At 38.0% G+C, this 8,310-nt stretch overlaps 1 pseudogene; it reads left to right on the top strand.

Annotated features, from left to right (window-relative positions):
- Positions 1–2,646: 2,646 nt before the first annotated feature.
- On the top strand, positions 2,647–4,657 carry LOC143559212 (leucine-rich repeat receptor-like serine/threonine/tyrosine-protein kinase SOBIR1 pseudogene; annotated as a pseudogene).
- The last annotated feature ends 3,653 nt before the right edge of the window (positions 4,658–8,310 follow it).

Here is an 8,310-nt window from a genome sequence, read left to right as displayed (position 1 = left end):
ATTATTGATATTGGCATATCAAAGTATGTTAGACGAGGATTTTGACCCGGTTGTAGGAATATAATAATAGTAGTATGTTTAAATAGGAATCGGCCCGTTAGTTGATAACAATAATACAAGCAAAATGATTATAATTAGTATGACTCGTTTGCAAGTTTTGTGGTTATAGATTTTGCACATAGTTGAATCACAAAGTGGAAATGACATGTGATGAACTTGCGTTACTACCAAGTAGATGAAACGAAAGTATTATATAAAATGGTCAAAATAGCATGACAAATTGCAAGGTAATTATTCTATAAAGTTGAGCGTTAGTAATAATTATCAACGAATAATATGAGTGTAGATATCTTGGTTAATGAGGTTAAGGACCCTATTGTGTGAACCTAGTGGCATATTTTTCTTTTATTTCTTTCTATTAGTACTCTATCTCATATATATATATATATATATATATATATATATATATATATATATATATTCGAGTTGAGGTTTGTACAGAAGTTAAGTATATGATTATATATACTTGTTGAACTAATCAATGGTGTTGTGTTGCAACTAGGTACAACTCAAGGACTAGGTGTTGGATAATGATCAAGTGCTCGGGAGGAGTTAAGAACACACATCATCATGTTGAAATTTTACTATCACTTTTTTAAAGGTGTAAAGGTGTATAAACTTGTTTTATTATATGTTGTCTTTTATTTCAAAAAGTATAGAATGTTGATAAATAAATAAATTGGGATGAAATATTTTTTGTGTTCGTTATGATGAAAGTTTGTTTTAAGATGTATTTTGGTTAGTATAATGAAAGTTTGGCTATTCAGTAGAGTTATGTAGGGCTTTAACTAAAAAGATATATTTCATTTAACACGAAATAGTTCAGAGGGGTAAAACGGTCATTTTGCACGGTCATTCAGAGGTCCAACCAAACAACTCTTACTGGTTCAGCACTTACTGGTTCGGAGACTCTTAATCATTCAGACATCTTATTGTTCAGCACTTAATGGTTCAGTACTTACCAAACAGCCCCTCATTGTTCTCCGCCATTCAAGGTATCAACTTCGTCAGACATCAGCTGCCAACGTCTTCAACCCCACCATTGTGACCGTCGGCTTCAACCATATGCCCACCTACTGTTGCCGGGTTCTATTTGAAAACCCTAGGCGGCGGTGGTGTGATGGCGTCGATGATTTGTAACGCCTGGGTCCGGTAGTGTGGTTGTGGCGTGGTGCTTTGTTATGGTGACGGTGCAATTTCTGATCTTTGTTGTTTATGGTGGTGCGGCAGTGTGGGGAGAGTTCGGTCTCTATCAAAATATTCTAGGTTTCGTAATCCAGAATGCAACTTGAATATTGACAAATGTTTCCGGACTTCCGGCGGATTAATGCGGTTGAGTTTTCGTTTGATGATCACGATTAAGGTATTTGTAAATTTTGTGTTCAATTCGTGTGAACTTTAAGGGAATTTTGCGAAATTGACGGATTGGAAGCTCGATATTTGTTGCATTGTTGGGGATTTGTTTCGATCATCATTATTAGTCAATTTTGTGATCCAATTTGGCAAGCAGCTGAGTTGCTGTTGTTGGGTTTTGCCGTTGGTTGTTCAAGCATCAGTTCATTTGTGCCGGTGCCATTTACGGGTACGGACCTCGATTTCTGCTCTTACCGGTTCCGTATCCGAAACGTATGTGACAATCGTTTGATGTTGCCAGTGGGTTGACAGGTGTATATGCTTCTTTTTCGTGTTGATACTGCGGTGACAGTCGTATTGTGTGTGCTTTATCTGTTCATACTGCATGCGCCGCTGATGCTACTGTTCGCCTTAATGATAGCAGTGATTTTGATGTTGGTTGTTTTGGTTGTGGGTACATTTGTGTCGGTTCCATTTTATGTCTTCTTCGTTTGTCGCATGAATCATATGTTCGGCCTATGATGACGGTCCGTTATTTGGAATGGTAACATAGTTGCAACCATAACGGAAACCTGAGCCACAAATGTTTATGGACATCTTTGGCCGTTTATCTGCTTAATTTTCTTGCGTTTCGTTTGGTGTACACTTTCGTTTATGTTCATTTTTGGTACACTTTTTTATGGACATCGGTGCTCCAACTTTTTCCGACGACTATGTGTTCCATCTGCTTCGATCGTTCATGGATCACCGCCTATCGTTTCTTTCTGGGTTCGAATTTAGAACCCTAGGTGTCCGAAGCATGGTGGTAACAGTTGTCTGTTGAGTAGAGATTAATTTCTGAGCATGTCAACTCCAGTCGTGTATTATTCGTTTATGAACATGGCATTGTTCTTTATGGTCTATTCCTCTGAACACTGTTATGTAAAACTAAACCGATCGTATCTTCATTTCGATTGGGAGATGATCAAGAAAGGTATGCTATATATCTTGGTTCACCAAATGGGTTAAATCATTCATTTGTTTCTTATTTCGTGTTCATAACATTATTTGATCTACCTTTGTGTGTTAACTTGCATATATTACAATTATTGCTTATACACATGTTAACTCACATATAATATTATCATTTCTTATAGTACTTCTAGGAGCATTTGTTAATTGTCTGTGAACAAAGGATAAACTCAATACTTCAAATGTGAGTTATTTATAATCAAATTGTGAATCTCTGTTCAGATGGCGGCTTTCAAAAAATCAAGCTGCTTTGCAATTTTACATTCGAGGTGGAGACGGCGGTTGAACCTGTGTGTGAACAAGAGGTTAGTCTCATTTATTTACTTATTGTATATATATTATATGTAACAATGTATAAACGTGTGATTTGTTTGAAACATGTGGATCTGATATTGGTGTATCATCAGGTGGGTTATTGCTACCTTTTGCATGATAGAAAGATTTGTGCCAAAATGGTTGCTCAGGTAACGAGTCATTGAATATATTGTTAATAACCCCATCTGCATGTTAGAGATGATAGAAATTTTGAGTTCAACTAATGGTCCGACTCAGTCATCTTAGTGATAAAACCGAAGATGAATTGACCATTAATCAATTTACTATTTGTGTTTTAACTTTTAAGCATTGTGTTTTTTATGTTAAGAATATTTTTTTTATAGATATTGATACTAAATGAACTTTTTTTAATGTGTTTGCACCACGGCATCATCCGGATGTCAATCAAGTGATGTTCCTGTTCCCGCCGCCTTTACGGTGCCCGCCGCAACGCGGCGGGTCTAATTACTAGTTTAAGTTTAAATTATAAAGATTAGGAAATGCGAATATGATGATGATTTATTAAAAAAGAAAAAAAAGAGAAAGAAATCAACCAAAAAATTTATTTTATCCCTTTTATTATACGATGGCTATAGACATTGACCCCAATGACATTACTAAAAGAGACTTTCGAACAACCACGACCCACAAGATACTTTTTTAAGCACCAATACCCACATAGTAGTACTGTACGTAACATCAAACTTTTCTACCATTCTGTATGCCCATCTTAATTCTTAACAACACTGTTTAAAGAGAAGATTAGTCAATTATGTTTTTCGTAATTTCTTTCCTAAAGTCCCATCATCAGTTTGTTTTTCCACAAGTCAGACAAATAATAATATTACAGTATTAGTGAAGGATCAATCTTTCCACGTCAATCATCACAGGCCATGGAGAAAGTCGCTCGCTTCTTTTTCCTCCTCTATTACCAATTCTGAATATTATTCAACGCAAAAAGAAAGGTTTGGGTATATCCATCTTTAGCAACACAATAAAAGCTAAAGACTTGGCGTTCTTGATGAAAGACGACGGAGTAGCATCGCTTCAAATCATCGGAAAAGGTGCTTGTGGAGTAGTATACAAAACCGAATTACAAGAAAGCAGTCAATTCAAAACAATTGTGATTAAGAAGGTAACAGACACTCCAAAAGATGTTGCAAAGCTCACTGACTCATGTACATCATTTTTCGATCAGAAAATTCATCAAATGAGAACGGAAATTATGACCGTCGGCAGGATCAGACACTGTAATTTAGTTCCCTTACTAGCTTATGTTCCTCGACCATCTTGTCATTACCTGGTTTTTAAATTCATGAAAAATGGCAGTTTACAGGATATATTACAACAAGTTAAAGATGGTAGTCGAGAATTAGATTGGCTAGCTAGACACAGGATCGCACTAGGAGTAGCCACGGGGCTCGAGTATCTTCACATGTACCATATTCCTTGTATAGTTCATAGAGATTTAAAGCCCGCCAATGTTCTTCTTGATGATGACATGGAAGCCCATATAGCCGATTTTGGGGCTGCAGTATGGTTGCCGGATTTTGACACGCATATTAAGACTTCCGATGTTGTTCGAACACTAGGATACGTCGCGCCTGAGTATTTTGAAACGAAGGACGTAAACGAAAAGTGTGATGTTTATAGTTTTGGGGTGTTGTTAGCGGTTTTAGTGATGGGGAAGCTTCCATCTGATGAGTTTTTCAGATATACTTATGAGATGGGTTTGGTGGCATGGATGAGAAATTGTAAGGATCCGAAACAAGTGATTGATCCGAAATTGATGAGAAACGGGTATGAAGAACAAATGCTTCTTGTTCTTAAGATTGCTTATTTTTGTACACATGATAATCCTAAAGCGAGGCCTAGTAGTAGAGATGCTAGAATAATGTTGACTCAGATCCATCACTAATATGCAAGTTTGTGAATTTAGAGCAAGGATGCGAGAGAATGAATGAATGATGAAACACTAGTACCTCCAGCTGTTAATAGCTCTCCATGTCAAGTTTCGTGTCACATGTTATTTTATTATCGTCTCTCTTTTTTTCTGCTATCCAAATCATGTTTGTGTGGGATTGTGGGAATATATAACATGTTTTATATCATATAAATATTTTGTTCTTTAATAACTCACCAAAGAATTCCATTTTACTATTTATCTATTTATCCATTATTAATACGGCATTTGCAATCAATTTGGATGACAAGTGTGTTATACATTTGTGTACAAGAGGGGTCTTTGGATCGGAAATAAGTCTTAACCACCAACCATATGCTCAGGGCTTTAAGACTTTTAATAATTTCGGGACCCTCTTGATATCGAAATTTTCGGGCCGGTCAGGGAAAATATAATTAAGAAAACCACATATACTTCTAATTTCCCTCCCTTTTCAAGTCTTTTGATCTGCTTGCGGTGCACTCATATAATGTATATATATGTGTGAACCCTCGGGTGGGCAAAAGTGAAAAAATCGCACTAATTTTGACGTTATTTTACTAATATCGTGAAAATAGCGTTAAAAATGGCGGAAGGTTAATCAGGCATCATGTGGTGGCGTTGATAGCCGAAAGACAAGGGTACATATAATGGAATTGGTACCAGGTTTTAAACATAAACACAAAACCCAGACAGGTTAATTTGGCTAAGCACCCAAACACGTATGTTATTATTGAGAAACTTCACAAAACTCAATTACCTAATTACAATCTCTAACCCCAAAGCACGGGTATTTATAATCTAACCTATCACAATTAGACTACAACTAGGATTGCTAAATAATAGGACATAATAATTATACTAATAATTAAATCTAAGCACATTTAATGATCTATAATTATCCACTCCTTAAATCTTGTTACTTAACCTTGCACACCAAGTAACGTCTTAAACCGAAATTCCCAACAATCACCCCCGGAATTTCGAACTCGAAACCTACAAGTCTTCAACTCCAAGTAATTCCCGCATCTCCTTGAATTTGATTCTCCCAAGAGCCTTAGTCAAGATATCGGCAGAATGCTTAACACCACTAACTTGCTCGACACTTACCTCTTCGCGATCAACACATTCTCGAATGTAGTGAAACCGAGATTTAATGTGTTTGGTCATTCCATGGAAAACCAGATTCTTCACGAGTGCTATTGCTGATGTATTATCGATACGTAACACCACTGCTTGAATTTCCTTGTCGAATAACTCACTTATCAAGTCTCTTAGCCAAACCGCCTGACACGCAGCTGCGCTTGCCGCCATGTACTCTGCTTCACACGATGAGAGTGCAACCGTACTTTGCTTCTGAGAACACTAAGTAATTGGTGAAGACCCAAGACAAAATACGTGCCCCGTAGTGCTTCTGCCATAATCTTGGTCAATGTTATGGCTACTATCACTATAACCAACTAACACGTTTTTCCCACGAGTGTAAGAAATACCAAAACCGAGAGTACCTTGAATATAACGAAGAATTTGCTTTATAAGAGTTGCATGAGATTGCTTCGGCCTTTGCATGTACCGGCCTACGACTCCGACCGAATACACCAAGTCGGGACGAGTTTGTAAAAGGTACCGGAGACACCCGACAATCTTTCGATATCTCGTAGCATCAAAATCTTCTTCGTCTTCAAATCTAGAAACTTTTATACTCTGATCAAATCTCGCTTTTAATATGCTCCGAGTTGTATCCAATATTGTGCGGTTCCGCCTCTCCACAACACCGTTTTGTTGTGATGTATATGGAGCGGTTAAATGCCGAATAAACCCCTCGTTTTTAGAGAACCGATTGAATTCACGAGAAGTAAATTCTCCCCCTCGATCGGTTCAAAACGTCTTAATTTTCTCCCTATTTTTTGCTTCCACAATGACTTTAAATCGCTTGAAGGTGTCGAAAGCTTCACTTTTTTCATTCAAAAGAAAAGTCCACATGAAACGAGAAAAATCATCTATCAAGACGAACACCTACCTATTTCCGACTATGGTACTAGGAGTAATGGGCCCGCATAAATATCCATGGATTAGTTCCAACGCTCGGGTTGCTCTAAAAGTCTCCTGACTTCGGAAACGGCTTCCTCGTTTGCTTCCCGACTAAGAACGAGTCACAAATTTGATTTTCCTGATCAACTTTGGCATTCCAATGACCATAATATTTTTCACCATTTGCTTCATAGACTCGAAATTTAGGTATCCTAGTCTCGCGTGCCAAAGCCAATTCTCGTTATCAATCCGGGCTTGTAAACACACGGGTTTCCCCGTCTTTAATTTTATCGTATAAAGACGATTCTTGGATCGAGTAACCTGCATCAACAATTTTCCTTGATCATCATACATCAACAAGTAATCATCTTTCATACGAATATCACAACCACTTTCCATTGCTTTCCCAAGACTAATAATATTACTTTGTAAACTAGGAATACAATAAATGTCGGTCAATAATTGTTGCTCCCCCGTTTTACCGACTAGCAATATCGACCCTTTCCCGCAAATATCCACATAAGACCCATCTCCAAATTTAACTTTGCCACCAACACGCTTATTTAATTCAGAGAAAAAAGATAAATTACCCGTCATATGGTTGCTCGCACCGTTATCCAAATACCACAAGTCTTGTTCGTTCGAACCACTCTTGTAATCTTTTGGTATAACCTTCTGTTCATTCAAGTACACTTTTTCTTAAACACACTGCACCATATAGAGTGACAGGTCTTTTTCTTTTACTTCGGCCAAATGTGCTTGCCTCTCTTTCCTTCGTAACGGACACCTCGAAACGAAGTGACCAAATTCATCACAACGAAAGCATTGAACTTCCGAGTAATCCTTTTTACCCTTTTGTTTATCCCCTTCGTTAGACCCACCTTGTGAACCACGGTTCTGACTCCCACGTCCACCACCACATCCACCATCACGTCCTCGATTCGAACCTTTCCCGCGCCCCCTACTCGATTCGCGTGAAAACTGATTCGAACTAGAAGAGGATTCAGAATTATTAAATAAAAGTTTACCTTCTTCAGAACGCAACACGTGTCCTTTGATACGCTCCTCATAAGTTTTTAACCTCCCGACAACATCCTCAAAACCGACTGTTTTAAGGTCTAACACTTGCTCGAGGGATGCTACAATTTGGATAAACCGGCTCGGCAGGTTTGTGAAGAATTTCTGGACTAGCTTCCTTTCTTCATACAGTTGTCCAAGTGTGGCTGCTCTAGAAGAGATCGCGGTTATTCTCGAGGCATACTCGTCAATGGTTTCGGTTTCTTTCATCATCAAACCGTCAAATTCACGTATTAGCGTATGAAGTCTAGCATCCTTCACACGTTCCGCGCCCATATTTCTTGACTTTATGGCATCCCACATCTCTTTTGCCAATTTAAAATTACCGATTTGAAGTATCTGTTTCTCGGGAATCGACTGAAACAGAAGTGCCTTCGCGATGTTATTTTGCTTCGCGTCATTAAAGCCTGGGTCAATCACATCCCAAACTCCGTGAATCCCAAAAATAACCTCCATATGCATACTCCAAATTGTGTAGTTTGTTTTCGTCAAACACGGACACTGAAACAACCCGGAGATCG

Source organism: Bidens hawaiensis, unplaced genomic scaffold (assembly GCF_021521415.1).
Source record: "Bidens hawaiensis isolate Kalapana, Puna unplaced genomic scaffold, B.hawaiensis_p1.1 tig00019791_1, whole genome shotgun sequence".
Taxonomy (NCBI): domain Eukaryota; kingdom Viridiplantae; phylum Streptophyta; class Magnoliopsida; order Asterales; family Asteraceae; genus Bidens; species Bidens hawaiensis.
Note: the sequence above shows the minus strand (reverse complement) of the source record. Positions and strands in the feature narration are given on the sequence as shown.